This window comes from Giraffa tippelskirchi, chromosome 11, assembly GCF_054371585.1.
Source record: "Giraffa tippelskirchi isolate mGirTip1 chromosome 11, T2T-mGirTip1v1.2.pri, whole genome shotgun sequence".
Lineage (NCBI taxonomy): Eukaryota > Metazoa > Chordata > Mammalia > Artiodactyla > Giraffidae > Giraffa > Giraffa tippelskirchi.
Window position 1 is genome coordinate 80,232,417 of NC_137285.1, and position 19,381 is coordinate 80,251,797.

Genomic DNA, 19,381 nt, shown 5'->3' on the forward strand with positions numbered 1-19,381 from the left:
AATTCCTTGATGTGCAACACAAGGAGCTTACTAATGAAGACCTGATGGATTTGGAGGCCCAGAGAAAGAATGAAGACAGACAAGAGGAGGAATAAGTAACTGAAGAGCTGAAGAGATTCATGGTACAAGAAATGGCAAAGGGATTTTTCCTTGTCTGAGGAGGCACTATTAGTTTTTGAGATACAGGACCTAAATGTGGAATGGTAGATGAAGGTTGAAGCAGCTGTTCAGAGGGCAGTTCACTACTACCATGTCATCCATAACAAGGAAAAAAACAGCTACTACTCAGACACCACTGGATTGTTTTTTTCAAGAGGGTAGATAGAACTGAATCCAGCGAGGAACCAGAACCTGTGTCATAAACTCAAGTGTGAGTGAAATTGAAGCTTGTTCTCTGTCTTCTATTGCTAACATTCCTTCAGCTCTACCATCTCCCACCTCCTGTCTCTCTTCCATTCAGTAGCTCTTCTTGCCTTCACGCTCAATGCCCACCCCTCTATGCCAGCTGTTGGGCTATTGTATTGTACCTCTGTGTGCTGTGCTTTTCAAGGTAATGTACTATGATATGAGATATGTTTTCTTTAGTCTTTGTGATATATTATTTGTGTGACAAGTATTATAAACCTATTAAAGTGCAGATTGTGCTAGTTGGATACCTAGGCTAACTTTGTTGAATTCACAGCCATGCTCTCAGAATGGAATTCATTCATATGTAGGGGACTTACTGTATTGCTACTGTATCATAAACAAAGGGTGTCACAGTCACCAGTGATTACAGCCTTCCAACGTGAGCTGGTGAGTCCCAAGGAAACTCAGGATGTGAAAACGAAGGATACTGGCCACAGATAGCTGAGAATCATATCGTAAGAATGATTTCAATGAGCCCAGACTCTTGCATTGTCCCATTCCTAGAAAAGCACTGAAGTCTTTAACTTGGGATATCTAGTTTTCTTTAATTAATTAATCTTTTGACATTTTGATCTGCACTTTATTGCAAAACTTCAATATAACTTGGTTCCACTCTCATCTCCTTGAAGTACTGCTCCCAAGGTTACTTGAGATGCTGCCTCTTGTGCTTAAAAATTCCTTTTAGGTTGTGAATATTTTTTAAGTCAACAGTAGTATATGTTTGTATATTGTATAGACAAATTAAATTTTGTTTACCAAACAGAATATTGTTTCCCAAAATTACTAAGTGAATTCTTTTTTCTCTACCCCTTTAAGTATGGTTATATCATTTATTTGTAATATATTGATAGCTAGGTATTTTGTACTATTGCCATTCTTGTATTCCATTTTGGGCTACCTCTACATCTGGTTTTCTCATATATTTTTGTTGTAGGGTACATCCTAAAAGACAGTGCTACACAGAAAATTATACTTAGAGGCTCCTTTCACACTCTTTCATTGCTGTTCCTATCCACCATGTGACACTGGTGACCAATTTCATGAGTTTCTGTTTTATCTTTCTGATATTTCTTTTGAAGAGATTAGTGGATAAATCTGTTTTCTATCATTGCCCTTGTTTCTTACATAAAGGATAGCATAATACAGATACTCTTTTAAATGTCCCTTTTTCATGATTGTACAAATGACTTTTTTATTTAAAAAACAAAGTATATTATTAATATCAATAAATATGGACAATGACAGTAGTAAATCATTATATATTGTCAACTGAAACTCATAATTGATGTTTATAGAAAAGTTCTTAAATATCAGACAGCCTTTTCTTCAGTGACTTTCTTCAACAGATTTCTCTGAAATTATTGTTGAGAAACATTATCTCAAACATCCTGCCATAGTTCATTAATAATTAGAACATATCATCCCCTACTCCACCCGTTCTACTGATTTCCAGGATGCTTCTCTTCTTTACCACCCAATAAAGAAATTCTTGCAATCTTAGTTGGATCAATAATTCCTTTCTTCATCATATTCACAAAATCTCCAAGCATAGCATGACAACCAACTACTGATAAACTTAGCATGATTTTATCAATTATGAATAATCTTCCTACACCTACATTTTTAAAACAATGATCATGACAAGAATTTTGAGTGTCCTTTTAGTAATTTCTATATCACTAAATAAATTTTCATTAGATGTAATTAGTGACTCTAAGGCTGAAATGTATTAAAGCTGAATACAACTCCCTTCCAGAACAATGCTTTCTTTAATAGCAACTCCTGGAACTCCAAGAGCATCTGTAAATTTCTTTTCATTCACTTCAGCATAGTTTGTTTCATTAACCTGAAGCACAACTATTCTACTGAAAGTTTTATGAGTCCACTCAGTTTTTTCTTTTCATATTCTCTAGTTATGATATCTAACTGCTCATTGATTTCTTGAACATGCTTTTAAATATGAGATTGTCAACCTTTTCCTTTTAAGAGCAGAGCTTCATCTTTGGTCACCACGACCTCCTCAACTTTGGCTATGTCATGAGTGAGAACAACATCAGCATCAAGATTTAAGGTCAAACTCTCTTCTGCAAGCACTGAACCACAAATAGTGATGTGTGAGTGCTGTTTCTCACTAGTTTCCTCCCCTTTGTGACCTTATGGACTGTACCCTGCCGGGTTCCTCTGTCCATAGGATTGTCCAAGCAAGAAAACTGGAATGGGTTTTCATTTCCTCCTCCAGGGAGTCTTCCTAATGCAGGGATCGGACCTGCATCTCTTGCATTGGCAGGTGGCTTCTTTACCACTGAGCCACCTGGGAAGCCCACCAGCAGTGACAGGCATGTCCTTAAGCAGGTTTTTCATATTATCAACAACATCTGGAACTTTGCTACAATCTGAAGACCAACTTTTAGCTTATTCAAAAGGGATGTGTTTAGAGCTTCTCCATTAATGTCTTCAGCAATCATTATCAAAGACAACAATGAACATTGGCAATTTCAAAGGCAAGAATAACAGACTAGACACTATCTTTTCACTAAATAGAATACAGGCATTCTAAAATTCACATTTCTGATCTTTTGGTGCATAAAAATATGAAGAAATAAACTTCCACTTAATAATTTAATAATTTATAATTATCATTCAGGATTTATCCATCATTTTATATAGCCCATCTCTTTGGTGAAATCTTAGCAGTCAGCAATTTCTTCAAGGGCTGATACAGCTTTAGACTGCATATTAAGTTTAGCAATTATAGTACCTATAGCTAAGATTACACCTCTTCTGATTTCCACTGGATTAACTCCTTTGCTAATCTTCTCTAAGCTGTCTTTGGGCTTCTTTGGTGGTTCAGATGGTAAAAAAATCTGCCTGCAATGCAAGAGACCCAGGTTTGATCCCTGGGTTGGGAAGATACCCTGAAGAAGGGAATGGCTACCCACTCAAATATTCCTGCTTGGAAAATTTCTTGGGCAGAAGAGCCTGGTGGGTTAGAGTCCATAGAGTCACAAAGAGTTGGATATGACTGAGCAACCAGCACAGTCACTTGACTTTCAATGTTTTCTAAGCTGTCTTTGGTAATAGAGTATATCAGTATTGCAACAGTGGTGGTGGGTCTGCAGTTTTTTCATTTGTATTATTGGCAACATTTTTAAACAAGTATAGGTCCAATATTTTTATATTTATTCAGTATTGCAACTGACTTTGCATTAGCCACACTATCTGTTGTTATTTGGGGACTTTTCAAACACTGTTCTTCCCTTTAGCCACCTGATAATGACTCTAGCATCAACTAAAAGGTCTAATACACCTTGAAGCATTAGTGTCTTCACTAAAGACACTGTCTTCAACTTTGGCATAAGCCTGAGTAAGATGAGGATGCAGTGCCCTGATACTGGCCTAGTCTGGTGAAAGACTGCAGCCATCAAGTAATTTATGTAAGGGGTAGTGAGGCATGCACAGGTGAAGTGAGAGACAACCTGCATGGCACACACAGCAAAGAACCCACGTGTCCTCTCTCCATTGTTCTCTCTGCACTTTGGCATAGTCTGTGCAGCAGCTTCCTTTCCCTTCTTGTTTTCCCATGTGTGACAATCTGTGTGCAACAAGATTTAAAAGGAAAACTTAACAATATAGATTGGAAATTACTCCATTTTAGCTTTTAGAGCTCTTCTTTATTCCTTTTATAAATTTATTTTTAAATTGGAGAATAATTGCTTTATAATGTTGTGTTGGTTTCTGCCAGACAGCAATGCAAATCAGTAATAATTATATGAATATCACCTCCCTCTTGAGCCTCTCTCCCCTCCCCTCATTCCACCCCTCTAGGTCATCACAGAATGCCCTGCGTTATATAGCAACTTCTTACCAGCTATCTAATTTAAAACATGGTAGTGTACTCTATTGTTGGAAGTACCATATTTTATTCAGGCACTCTGCTGTGTAAGATCACCTAGGTAATTTCCAATATTTTGCAATTCAAACAGTACTGCAAAGAAGAATCTTATGCATATGTATTGCTGGAGGTGTATCTTCAGGGTAGATTCTTAAAAGTGGGATGACCAGATCAAAAGATCAAAAGATAAGTGTATATATAAATATACACAGAGTTTTGTTACACATTGTTAAATCCTTCACAAGAAGGGTCCTACCAGTTTGCATTCTCATGGACAATATGTGAGTCCTTGTTCACCACAAAGAGGATGCACTGTCATATTTTTAAATTTTGCCAAGCAAATGAAATTTTAAAATAATATATTTAAGGGTGATTTTTATCTTTTTTTTCTGTGTGTGAATTTCTTCTTGGATCTTTTTCTTATTTTGTTGTTGGGCTATTTTGTCACTTTTTTTTTTTTTTTTTAGTTTTAAGAGGCCTGTATTTATTAGGATAAAAGATCACAACTCCCTTTGTGTAATGCAATGATGCTATGAGCCATGTCATACAGGGTCACCCAATAAGGATACGTCATATGAAGTAAAGTGTATGAACTCTTCACATATGAAGTGAAGAGTTCTGGCAAAAAGTGGTCCATTGGATGAGGAAATGGCCCACTCCAGTATTCTTGCTATGAGAACCCCGTAAACAGCACGAAAAGGCAAAAAGATATGACACTAGAAGTTGAGCCCCTCGGGTTGGAAAGTGTCCAATAGGCTATTGGAGAAGAGCAGAGGGCAGTTATTAACAGCTCCACAAAGAATGAAGCAGCTGGACCAAAGTGGAAATGATGCTCTGTTGCATCTGATGGTGAACATGGATGCTTCTGGTAGTGAATAAAGTCCAATGCTGTAAGGAACAATATTGCATAGGAACCTGGCATGTTAAGTCCATCAATCAAATTAAATTGGACATCGTCAAGCAGGAGCTGACAAGACTTAACATCAACATCTTAGGAATCAGTGAATTAAAATGGATGGAAAGGGTGAATTTAATTCAGATGACCATGATATCTACTACTGTAAGCAAGAATCCCTTAGAAGAAATGGAGTAGACCCTATAGTCAACAAGAGTCCAAAATGCAGTACTTGGGTGCAACCTCAAAAGCAACAGAATGATCTCAGTTCATTTCCAAGGCAAACCACTTAACATCACAGTAATCAAAGTCTATGCTCCAAGCACTGATGTTGAAGAAGCTGAAATTGACAGGTTCTATGAGGACCTGCTGCTGCTGCTGCTAAGTCGCTTCAGTCATGTCCGACTCTGTGCGACCCCATAGACGGCAGCCCACCAGGCTCCCCCGTCCCTGGGATGCTCCAGGCAAGAATACTGGAGTGGGTTGCCATTTCCTTCTCCAATGCATGAAAGTGAAAAGGGAAAGTGAAGTCGCTCAGTTGTGTCCGACTGGTAGCGACCCCATGGACTGCAGCCTACCAGGCTCCTCCGTCCATGGGATTTTCCAGGCAAGAGTACTGGAGTGGGGTGCCATTGCCTTCTCCGCTATGAGGACCTAATCACCTTCTAGAACTAATACCAAAAAGAGATGGCCTTTTCAGCATGTGTGTGTGCTCAGTTGCTTGGTTCTTCCTGACCTGGGGATAAAACCTGCATCTCTTGCATTTTTTTTGCATTGGCTGGCAGATTCTTTATCACTATGCCACCTGGAAAGCTTTTTTCATCATAGGGGATTAGAATGCAGAAGTAGAAAGTCAAGAGATACCTGGAGTAACAGGCAAGGTTGGCCTTGGAGTACAAAATGAAGCAGGGCAAAAGCTAACAGAGTTTTGTCAAGAAAATGTGCTGGTCATAGCAAACACCAGTTACCAGCAACACAAAAGACTACATGTGGACATCATCAGATGGTCTATACTGAAATCAGATTGATTATATTCTTTGCAACCAAAGACAGAGAAGCTCTATAGGGTCAGCAAAAACAAGTCCAGGAGTTGACCGTGGCTCAGATCATGAGCTCCTTGTTGGAAAATTCAGAATTAAATGGAAGAAAATAGGGAAAGACCACTAGGCCATCAGTGTTACCTAAATCAAAACCCTTATACATTGGAGGTGACAAATAGATTCAATAGATTAGATCTGGTAGACAGAGTATGTGAAGAACTATGAATAGAGTTTCATAACATTGTACAGGAGGCAGTGGTCAAAATCATCTTGAAGAAATAGAAAATCAAGAAGGCACAAATAGCTGAGGGAAGAAGAGAAGAAAACACCAAGGGAGAAGGGGAAAGACATGCCCAAATGAGGGTTTCCCTGGTGGCTCAGATGGTAAAGGATCTGCCTGGAGTAGAGGAGACCCAGGATAGATCCCTGGGTTTGGAAGATCCCCTAGAGAAGGGAAGGGCAACCCACTGCAGTATTTTTGCCTGGAGGATTCCATGGATAGAGTAGCTGGGCGGGCTACAGTCCAAGGGTCATAAAGAGTCAAACCCAACTGAGTGACTAACACACAGACACTTACCCAAAAGAATGCAGAATTCCAGAGAAGAGCAAGGAAAGATAAAAAGCCTTCTTTAATGAACAATGCAAATAAATAGAGTAAAACAACAGAATAGGAAAGACTAGAGATCTCTCCAGAAAAATTGGCGATACGAAGGAAACATTTCATGCAACAATGGGCGTGATGAAGAATGGAAAATGTAAGGACCCAGCAGAAGCAGAAGAAATTAAGACGAGGTGGCAAGAATACACAGAAGAACAATACAAAGCAATGACCTGGATAACCACGATGGTGTGGTGACTCACCTAGAGCCAGATATCCTGGCGTGTGTAGTCAAGAGGACCTTAGAAAGCGTTGCAATGAGTAAAGCTAGTTGAAGTGAGGGAAGAAATCAAATTGCCAACAGTCGTTGAATCATAGAGAAAGAAAGAGAGTGCCAGAAAAAAATATCTATTTTGCTTCACTGACTATGCTAAATCCTTTGACTGTGTGGATCACTACAAGCACTGGGGAAATTGTTATAGAGATTGGAATACCAGACCTCCTTACCTTTCTCCTGAGAAACCTATAACAGGGTCAAGAAGCAACAGTTAGAACCATATATGAAACAACTGACTGGTTCAAAATTGAAAAAAATGAGTATTATAAGGCTGTATACTATCACCCCACTTACTTAACTTATATACAGAGTCCATGTGTGCATGCTCCATCACTTCAGTTATGTCTTATTCTTTGTGGCCCCATGGTATGTAGCCCACCAGACTCCTCTGTCCATGGGATTCTTCAGGCAAGAACACTGGAGTGGGTTGCCATGCCCTTCTCCAGGGGATCTTCCTGACCTAGAGACTGAATCCCTGTCTCCTGCATCTTATGCATCATGGGCAGATTCTTTACACACTGAGTCAATAGGGAAGTACTGTATGCAGAGTACATCATTTGAAATCTCAGATTGGATGAATCACAATATAGAATCCAGACTGCTGGGAGAAATATCAACAACCTCAGATATGCAGATGATACCACTCTTCAGAAACTGAAGAGGAACTAAAGATCCTTTTGATGAGACTGAAAGAAGAAAGTGAAAAATTTGGCTTGAAATTCAACATTAAAAAAATCTAAGATTATGGCACCACCACTTTGATAGAAGGGAAAAAAATGAAAACACTGACAGATTTTATTTTTTGTTTCCAAAATCACTGAGGACAGTGACTGCAGCCATGAAATTCAAAGATGCTTGCTTCTTGGAAGGAAAGCTATGACAAATCTTTACAGCACATTATAAAGCAGAGACATCACTTTGCCAAGTGATAGTCCAAACTGTGTTTTTTCCAATATTCAAGTACAATGTAAGAGTTGGACCATAAAGAAAGCTAAACACTGAAGAATTGATGCTTTTGAATTGCGGTGCTGGAGAAGATACTTGAGAGTCCTTTGGGCTGGAAGGAGATCAAATCCATCAATCCAAAGAGAAATCAATCCTGAATACTCATTGTAAGGACGGATGCTGTAGGTGAAGCTCCAATCCTTTGGGGACCTGAAGTGAAGAGCCAGCTCATTGGAAAGCAGAGGAGGAAATGGTTAGATAGCATCACCGACTCAATGGACATGAGTTTGAGCAAAGCCTGAAAGATAGTGGAGAACAGAGAAGCCTGGTGGGCTGGAAACCATGGGGTCACAAAGAGTTGTGTAGAACTTAGTGACAAGAACAGTGTATCAATAGCATTGCTCTCTGTGTTACACATTACAATTATTTTCTCCCAGTTCATCAATTATCTGTGATACTTCATGTTATTGTCTTAGCTTTTTTTTTTTAACTTTCACGTTCATGTGGTCAAATTTATCAGTTTTTTCTTTCATTTTTCTACAGTTTGAGAAATAAAATGTATTTTCTTATTATGATGATAAAGAGAAACTCATCCCAGTGCTCTTCTAGTTCTTGTGTTTTTTTCATTTTTATATTTAGATTTCTGATCTATTTGGAATTTATTCTGGTATATGGTGTGTGATATTTATCAAATATTTTTTCCAAATGATCTCCCAGTTGGTCAACAATCATTAATTTGAAACTCCATCTTTGAGTCATTGTTGCTCCAAACATATTACCTTTATCATATAATAAATTTCTTTGTATACTTGGATCTGTTTCTGGGTTTTCCATTCTGTTTCTCTGTTCTCTTAACAGAAAGTTTGAAGTAAATCTTTATAGCTTTCTATCTAGCACAGCTAATATCTTCTCGTACATTTTCCTTTTCAGTGTTTTCCTGCCTCTTCTTGTATGTTTGCTTTTCCATACAAACTTCATTATTTACTTGTCTTATACCATAAAAGAGTCTGCTAATATTTTGATTAAGATTGAGTTAAGTTGATAAGTTTATTAAGAGAGGACTGTCATCTTTATAGTTTAATAGTCTCACACGAGAAGATGAACTGTCTTTGCACTTATTCAAGTCTAATTTTGCATCTCTCAGGTATGGTTTAAAGTTTCTCTTATAAAAGTAATGCATATTTCTTTTTAAGTTTATTTGAAATATTTGATCTTCTTTGTTGTAGTTGTTTTTTCTTTTTTTTTGTACCCTTCCATATCTTTCTTAGGCTACTTAAGAAACTCCCAGCAATCATTCATATCTTCCTTCAATTCTTTCTCTACATTGGATCCAGGGTGATCTTTTTAAAAGTGTAAATTTGTGCTTTTTTTTTTTTTCTGAAGTCCTTCAAAAACTTCTACGTAAAATGAAGACCAAGTTCCTAGGTAGGCCTAACAAGTCTTCTACCTTCTGGCCTATATAGCCACATTATCCATTGTTCTTTCTATGAGGCCTCTGCCCTTACTCCCTCAACCTTGAAATGTTCCTGTTCACTTAACCACTACTTCTTCACCTAGTCACCTTAGTCATTTTTCACTACTCAGATCTGTCACTATCTTGAGGATGTCATTCTTAATCTCTGAATTCAGTGTACATTTTACAAGGTCTCATAGAATCTATACTTTTCAATAACATTCCCTGAAATTGGAATTTAATGGTTAACTAGGTTATAAATTGACTAATAAAAACTTATGGGGAAAGAATTTTTTTCTTTGGTGGCTGCCACAGACTATTCTGTATTACAGACTCGTATTGAATGAAGATAGTAAACCTATGTTTTTAAGTAAACACACTTTAAATTGTATTGAATTGAATAAGTATTTACTATATTTATAGAGCTGGAAATATCTGTGAGTCTTTTAAATAAATTAGATAAAGAAGGTGCACTTATAATTCTAAAATATCAAGAGTTTTAGATCCTCTTCTTTACTCTTTTGGGTATATTTGCAAAATTAATTTTATTTTTTGTTAATTTTATTTTTTACAGAAAAGTATTGTTAGCACTTGAATGTACTATGACTAAAATGTTAGATTAAGTAGATTAATCTTTTAAAAATTCACAAGAAACTACTCATTCTTTACATATCCCATTATACTTTGGAATCTAATGCAGAAAAGGCAGAAAGTAATAGGTTTGTTCAGTTCAGTCGCTCAGTCGTGTCCGACTCTTTGCGACCCCATGAAGTGCAGCACGCCAGGCCTCTCTGTCCATCACCAACTCCTGGAGTCCACCCAAACCCATGTCCATCGAGTCGGTTATGTTTGAGAATTTGGCAAATTAGAAACAAAACTATAGTCTTAATTTTCTTTTATGTTTTTAGGTGCATTGAGGAGTGAATTTATTTTTTAAGAATTGTAAAACATTAAAGAGGAAACTTTTAAAAATAATCTGTTGTTTTATCTCCATTATGCAATAACTACTGTCTTTCTGTTTCAGTTCAATTCAGTTCAGTCTCTCAGTCGTGTCTGACTCTTTGCAATCCCATGAATTGCAGCACGCCAGGCCTCCCTGTCCATCACCAACTCCTGGAGTTTACCCAAACCCATGTCCATCGAGTCAGTGATGCCATCCAACCATCTCATCCTCTGTCGTCCCCTTCTTCTCCTGCCCCCAATCTTTCCCAGCATTAGGGTCTTTTCCAGTGAATCAACTCTTCGCATGAGGTGGCCAAAGTGTTGGAGTTTCAGCTTCAACATCAGTCCTTCCAATGAACACCCAGGACTGCTCTCCTTTAGGATGGACTGGTTGGATCTCCTTGCAGTCCAAGGGACTCTCAAGGGTCTTCTCCAACACCACAGTTCAAAAGCATCAATTCTGCGGTGCTCAGCTTTCTTCTTTCTTTCTGTTTACCAATATTTATTTTTTGGTATACATAGGTTTAATAGAGTCCTAGTAAGAGTATACTTAAAAATGTTTTTTTTAAATCATCAACAGTTTGGGTCAAGTTGGTGGAATAGGAGGACCCAGGTTTCACTTCTCTCCACAGGAACATCAAGAATATATTTACAAGTAGAACAATTTTCACAGAGCAGCTCATGGACACTAGCAGAGGACTTCAGATACCTAAAAGGACAAGAGAAATCCCTATGTAACCAGGTTAGAAGAAAGAGAAAAGGAAGAAAAAGAAAAGAGAAAATGGGAGGGGACCCACAGCTCTGCCTGCTTGGGGGAACCTGAAGGAAAGGAGAGTTAACTGGACTTGGGGAAGCCCCCTCACTAGCTGGGAGACCAGCTGAAACAGAAAGGGAGCTTTGGGGGCTGGCTATCAGAGGAAATTGCAGAGGTCAGTCTGTGGCAGGCAGGACAGAACAAGACTTACACAGATGGTCCATGCCACAGTTTTTCATATCCAAGCAACAGATAGGTGTTTGCTGATGCTGGCAAAGGCTAGGAGCTAAAACATGAGGTTAAGAGTGTACCCAGGGAGACGACTACTGTTGGCTGTGTGCAGACAGCTCTAGGGGCTGGCAGTGGGGAGCTTTGCAGCCAGGAATGCCTCAGGAGGAAGCACGGACTTCCGTGGAAGCCAGGTACTGAGGTTGAGTGACATGCAAATACAGGGCCGCCATCGAGGCCTCTTTCCCCACATGCCAGCCCCTGCCCTGGGCACTGGGAGGGGCTCTGGCCAGAGCAAGCGTGAGTGTCTCACTTGTTGATGTCTTATTCTCCTCTAACCTGAGTGAGCATCCACCTTTCGGTCACCACTTCTTGCCCATCCCACCTAAGTTAGCAAGAGTGCCCCAGTCAGTTGTTGCCCCACCCCATCCAGCCAAAATGGAACAGCATGCCTCCAGTCCCAGCCTTTGCCCCCTCTATCCTGGAGCAGACACCTCAGCAGAGACCTGAAGGTAGCCCACCTGCAGAGGTGGGACCCAAACCAAAGGTGAGCTCCAGAGGCTGTGAGACTAAGGAAGAAGAACTGAAATCTCTCCTCCCAACTGTGCAAACTGTGGATTAAACCTCTCAGTCACCCGGTAAACCCAGCAGCTGCAGAACATCTGAACGGACAATGAATGCTTCCACAACTGAGATCAGTCTAGCTTTAGTATCTGTGGACTTGGTGGGCACATGCATGCAGGAGTTGGGCGAGGTCGGTGTCTGAGCTGCCCCCACAGTGCCCACAATGGGTCCAGAGACCTGCCTAGGGTCTTGAGGGCCTCTAGAGGAGGCAGGGCTTGGCTGTGGCTCACCATGGAGGCAAGGATACCCGTAGCAGGAGCCCCAGAGAATTTTTGGTGTTGTTTTATTATTTTTACTTCTTACATTTTTAATATATTTTTATTTCTCTATTTCATATTTTTTTGTTTTTTTTTTTTCTGCTTGATTTTCAGCTTTTTGTTTCTTGATTATTGTTATGTTTTCTTTGCTTTTTTTTTTTCCAACTGTGATTGATCTGTTCATGTTTTCTATTTCTTCCTGTTTCAGTCTTGGAAATCTATACCATTCTAAGAATCTGTTTCTTCTAGGTTGCTCATTGTATTGGTGTATAGCTGCTTGTAAGAATGTCTTTAGGTTCTTTATATTTCTGTGGTGTATATTGTGATTTCTTATTTTTCATTTCTAATTTTATTGAATTGAGTCCTCTTCCTTTTATCTTGATGAGTCTAGCTTAAGGTTTATCAGTTTTGTTTATCTTCTCAAAAAAAAGAGCAATAACAGCTTTTAGTTTCATTGATCTTTGCTGTTCTTTCTTCATCTCTATTTCATCTATTTCTGCTCTTATCTTTATGACTCTTTTTCTTCTACTAACTTTGCGTTTTATTTGTTCTTCTTCCTCTAGTTGATTAATATGTAAGGGTAGGTTGTTTATTTGAGATTTGTTTTCTTAAGGTAAGATTGCATTGTTTATAAACTTCCCTCTTCTAACTGTTTTTGTTATTCTTATAGGTTTTGATTATGTTTCTATTGTCATTTGTCTATAGGTATTTTTTAATTTCCTCTTTAATTTCTTCTGTGATCCATTGATTATTTAGCAACATATTTTTTAGCCTTCATTTTTTTTTTCAATTGTTTCCCTTGTAATTGTTTTCTAATCACATAGTGTTGTGGTTTGAAAAGATGCCTGATATGATTTCAACTTTCTTAAATTACTGAGGTTTGATTTGTGAACCAAGATGTGATTATCCTGAAATAGGTTTTGTGTGCATTTGGGAAGAAAATGTATTCTTCTGCTTTCAGATGGAATGCCCTATGAAGTTTAATCTGTCATTTAAGGCTTGTGTTTCCTTATTAATTCTCTGTATGGATAATCTGCCAATTGATAAAAGAGGGGTGATAAAGGTTCCCACTATTGCCCTGTTACTGTTGATTTCCCCTTTGATAGTTGTTAGAATTTGCCTTGTATATTGAGACATTCCTATGTTGGGTGCATATATATTTGCAGTTGTTACATCTTCTTGATTGATCCTTTGATCATTATGCAGTGTTCTTACTTGTTTCTTGTAACAGTCTTCATTTAAACTCTGTATTTTTATATGACTATTACTACTTCAGCCTTCTTTTGATTTCCTTTTGCATGAAGTATCTTTTTCCATCCTCTCATTTTCAGTCTGCATCTGTCCTTAGATCTGAAGTGAGTATCTAGTAGACAGCATATATATATATAATCTTGGTTTTGTATCCATTCAGCCAATCTATGTCTTTTGATTATAGCATTTAATCCATTTACATTTAGGGTAATTATTGATCATGTATGTTTCTGTTGCCATTCTCTTAATTGCTTTGGGTTTCTTTTTGTACGTCTTTTTTCTTCTCTTTCCCTTTTATTCCCTTCTCTTCTGTCTACTGCCTAGGGAGATTCCTTTTAGCATTTGTTTTAAAACTGGTTTAGTGGTACTATATTCTGTTAGCTTTTACTTGTCTATAAAGCTTCTGATTTCTCAGCCAAATCCAGCAATCCCACTACTGGCCATATACCCTGAGAAAACCATAATTGAAAAAGACATATGTACCCCAATGTTCATTAAAATACTATTTACAATAGCCAGGACATGAAAGTAACCTACATGTCTTTGACAGATGAATGGATAAAGAAATTATAGTACATATAAACAATGGAATATTACTAAGCAATGAAAAGGAACACATTTGAGTCAGTTCTAGTGAGGTGGATAAACCTAGAGCTTGTTATATAGAGTGAAGTTAAGTCAGAAAGATAAAAACAAATATTGTATATTAATGCATAAATACGGAATCTAGAGAAATGGTTTTGATGAATCTATTTGCAGGGCAGGAATAGAGACTTGGACATAGAGAACAGACTTATGGACACTGAGGGAGGAAGGAGAAGGTGTGATGAATTGAGAGAATGGCATTAAGATAAATACACCATCATGTGTAAAACATAGCTAATGGGAAGTTATTGTATAGCTCAGGGAGTTCAGTCTGGAGCTCTGTGACAACCTAGAGGGATGAGATAGGGTGGGAAGGGGGAGGGGGTTTCAAGAGGGAGGGGGCATGTGTATAACTATGGCTGATTTACATTGATGTATGGCAGAAACCAGCATAACAAAGTAAATCAAGTATCTTGCAATTAAAAATAAATAATTACATTTTATTAATCAAAATAAATAATTTTAAAAAATAAAGAAAAATTTAAATGAGAGCCTTGTTGGGTTATCTTGATTGCAGTTTTTTTCCTTTTCATCACTTTTAATATATACTGCTACTACCTTCTGGCCTGCAGAGTTTCTGCTGAAATATTAACTGATTATCTTATGGGGATTCCTTTGTGTAATTTTTGTTGCTTTCCCCTTGCTGCTCTTAATACTTTTTTCTTTGTATTTAATTTTTGTTAGTTTGATTAATATGTTTCTTGGTGTGTTACTCATTTGAGGTGTTTTTTTTTGCCTGAAAACTGTAAGATACTGGTGAAAATATATATAAGGTTACACAAACCGATGCAGAAACATACTATTTTCTTGGGTTGGAACAATCAATTTTATCAAAATGACTATGCCACCCAGAGCAGTCTATAGATTCAATGCAATCCCTATCAAATTATCAATGGCATTTTTCACAGAATTAGAGCAAACAGTTTTAAAATTTGTATGAAGACACAAAAGACCCCAAATAGCCAAAGCAACCTTGAGAAAGAAAAATGGAGCTCGAGGAATCAAGTTCCCTGACCTAAGACTATACTACAAAGCTACAGTCATCAAGACAGTGTGGTACTGGCATAAAAACAGAAGTATTTGTTGATCAATGGAAAAGGATAGAAAGCTCAGCGATAAACCCACACAACTATAGTCACTTTATCTTTGACAAAAGAAGGAAGAATATAAAATGGAGAAAAGACAGCTTCTTCTATAAGTTGGTGCAGGGAAAACAAAACAGCTTCATGTAAAACAATGAAATTAGAACACTGCCTAACAGCATACAGAAAAATTAACTCTAAATGGATTGATAATCTAAATGTAAGGCCAGATACTATAAAACTCTTAGAGGAAATCAGTGGCAGAACAATTTGTGACATAAATTACAAAAAATATCTTTTCCCATTCCCTCCTGGAGTAATGCAAATAAGAAGAAAATTAAAAAAAAGAGAGAGAGAGAGAGAGAAAGACTTAATTAAATGTAAAAGCTTTTGCACAGCAAAGGAAACTAAAAACAAAACAAAAGAACAACCCTAAGAATGGGAGAAAGTATTTGCCAATGAAGCAATTGGCAAAGAATTAATGTCCAAAATGTACAAACAACTCATGGAGCTCATTTTTGTTGCAGGGAGAAGTCAATTCTGACTACATATCGAACTGTTCCTTTGACTTGCTTGCCATTGCTTTTGTTATTAGAATCATACATAATGGCCTACTTCAGAATCCTGTCCCTCTGACTCACTGTTAAACTAAAGTGCCTTTGTTCAGAACTCTATCCACCTGTAGATGGCAGGAAGGAAGAAATTAACACATCAGCCTACAAATTTAACCATTTGAAGATTAATGGCCCTTTTACTTTGTTTCCTCACTTCCCTCTCCATCTCTAATCTATAAAAGAACCTGGCATCCAGACCCTCCCTAACAAAATGGTTATTGTGAGACATTACTCTGGCATCTCTTCAGTCATCTGGCTCTCTGAATAAAAGCATACTCCTTGCCTCAACACCTCTTCTCTCAGATTCATTGGCCTGTCATGTAGCAAGCAGAACAAGCTTGGACTCGGTAACAAATTTGGCTTAGCCAGATAGCAGCCTTGCTCCTTATGGCTAGCCAACCCAGTCAGGAAATAATGGGGCAAGCCTTAGCAGCTGCCAGGTCCAGTTGTCCTGAGGGTCTTTCCTTCAAGATTCCTTGAAGCAACACTGGCTGTCCCTATACTTGTCAGTTGAAGCAAGGAACTGACAAACTTCTATGAATCAATGGACTCAATTTCATGGGGTAAGTCTACCCAATTCATTAGCCAGTTTGTTTATGGTTTTGTGTGCCCCTTTGTGCTATGAGTTGATGGACTTGATTTTGTAAGCTATGTCTCTCTGGTGTGCTGGGAATATATTATTCCCTCAATTTGGACTTTTCCATTATGGGACACTCTGATTTGGATGGGGTATCCTGTTGCTGGGGGGAGGTTTTGGACTTTACTTGAGTTAGAACTGGTTCATTGGGAACTAGTTCATAGGGAGGTTAAGCCTACCCTAGTTGTAACAGTTCACTTTTATTTAAATTTATTTACCTGAGTTGGGAACTGGTTCATCTGTGCATCGATGCAATTTATTTGTGTGTGTGTGTGTGTGTGTGTGTGTGTGTGTGTGTGTGTGAAATCTGCTTATATCTTTTGTGCTTTGGTGTTATCAAACTTATAAAGATGACAAATATTTCATCTATCTTGAAGGAAACCTCTTTGGGCATATATTAGATATATGAGGAATAGAAAAGCAATGGCCTCTAAATGGCTCCCAATTATACAATTTCAGTTATAAACACCTTGCAAAGGAGAGGAACACTTTGATAGTGAATGAAGAGACCCAGGAGCTCCTTTGGACTTGAGGCATCTGATTCTAATTTTTCCTACAGGCGCCCTGGGTAACTTTGATAGTGAGGAGTTTTAGCTCCAACTTTGGGAGCTTCCCCGTGGAGGAAAATTCCATTTATAAGGCACTTTGGAAAAAGATCACAGATCTAATGAGACTGGGAAGTGAGGTTAGTGTGAATTTCTGGCTGGCTAGGTTTTGGTACATTCTGGCTACTTTGGTAATACACAAACATCTGGTACTAACTGCTCAAGCTAAAATGAGAAGTATTTCCTATAAAGCTCCCCCTACTCTCATTTCCGGAGAAGGCAATGGCACCCCACTCCAGTACTCTTGCCTGGAAAATCCCATGGACGGAGGAGCCTGGTAAGCTACAGTCCATGGGGTCGCACAGAGTCGGACACGACTGAAGCGACTTAGCAGCAGCAGCAGCAACTCTCATTTCTCACTCCCTGAATCCTCTGCAAACAGGCAGAAGCAGTTGGGGAACTCTGGCCAAGGTTATACTCTGGAGTGTTCCAAAGGCCCCATAATCCACTGTCCCCAGTAACTGCTACCCAAATGGGTGAGGACTCTCTTTTCCTCTATGTCCCTTAAGCTGAGGACCAGACCAATTAAAATTGTGTAAGCATGGGTAAGGCACTTAAAAGCCATTAGGGCACATTCCACTTGAAGACTCCCATGACAGGATAAGGGAGTCAGGGAATGGAGCAGACCATTAGTGTCTCCCCCCAACAAGACAACTTCTGTGCATTGTTATGGGCTTCCCAGTTGGTGCTAGTTGTAAAGAACCTGCCTGACAATGCAGGAGATGTAAGAGACGTGGGTTTGATCCCTGTGTCAGGAAGATGCTCTGGAAAAGGAAATTGCAACTCACTCCAGTATTTTTGCTTGGGGAACCACATGAACAGAGGAGTCTGGTGGGTTACAGTCCACGTGGTCGCAAAGAGTCCAACATGACTGAAGCGACTTGGCACACAAGTGCATTGATGGCATATATTGTTTCAAGCAAAACACTGAGCCCACTCCCCACTGGCTGCTGCATTTCTGGCAGGACTATAAGGCAGATTCCTAAGCCTGTCTTTCCTGTTGACTTCAGGTCTTTCCCCCTCAGTATTAAAAAAAGGGAAAACAAAGTCATCCCAGGAAGAACTAGTTTGTATCTTTGAGATGCAAATGTCTTACCTGGTCTTCTCAGCAACCCTAATTTCTGTGGTCTTTTTAAAATGCAAATTTTCAAGAGGAGAATATAATTTAGAAGTTTGCTTGTCCAAAGTAATTAGCAATTGCTTTTTATGCAAATATTAGCCATCTAGCCAAGTGGGCTTGACTTGCTCCATCTGTGAGAAACCCAATTCTAATTCAACCTCTTGTAAACTGATGAGATTTACATTGCTGCACCTGATTTAGGATTGCAATTTTGAAATAAGAACTGAGGCCTCACTGTTTGTGTGTTTATACATGATTTTTGGATAGCATTGCTGTGGCTGATTTGTGAAAGCTCTATTTAATTGACTTAAACAAAAGTTAGTGCTTACAAAAAAATAATTCTGAATTCAAGAGAAATTAAGCTAAATTAATTTCAGGAACACATGAACTGGGAAATGTTCAATGCTAAATTGGCACTAGTAATAATGTTCAGTTTTGTACATGTAGTTAATATAGACACGTCTGAGTCATCAACATTAAATATAATATTTTCATTGTACCTAGGTCTAATATAAACTAAGTAAGATCTTATTATATCTGTTCCAAATTTGTCAGCAAGGAGTCAGTTCAGTTCAGTCACTCAGTCATCTCCGACTTTTTGTGACCCCACGGACTGCAGCACGCCAGGCCTCCCTGTCCATCACCAACTCCCAGAGCTTACTCAAACTCATGTCCATTGAGTCAGTGATGCCATCCAACCATCTTGTCCTGTGTTGCCCCCTTCTCCTCCCACCTTCAATCTTTCCCAGCATCAGGGTCTTTACAAATGAGTCAGTTCTTCACATTAGGTGGCCAAATATTGGAGTTTCATCTTCAGCATCAGTCCTTCCAATGAATATTCAGAACTGATTTCCTTTAGGATGGACTGGTTGAATCTCCTTGCAGTCCAAGGGACTCTCAAGAGTCTTCTCCAACACCACAGTTCAAAGGCATCAATTCTTCGGCCCTCAGCTTTCTTTATAGTCCAACTCTCACACCCATAGAAGGATCACATACATACATCCAAGCGAGGAAAGTAACTCAATATAATGAAACTTTTGAGGAAAGATAGAGC

General features: G+C 38.6%; 1 protein-coding gene and 1 pseudogene across 10 annotated transcripts in view; both read right to left on the bottom strand.

Annotated features, from left to right (window-relative positions):
- Positions 1-19,381, bottom strand: part of GRIA4 (glutamate ionotropic receptor AMPA type subunit 4) — a 622,527-nt gene that overhangs the window by 458,751 nt on the left and 144,395 nt on the right. The window lies entirely within an intron of this gene.
- Positions 1,848-11,725, bottom strand: LOC145526364 (60 kDa heat shock protein, mitochondrial-like; annotated as a pseudogene).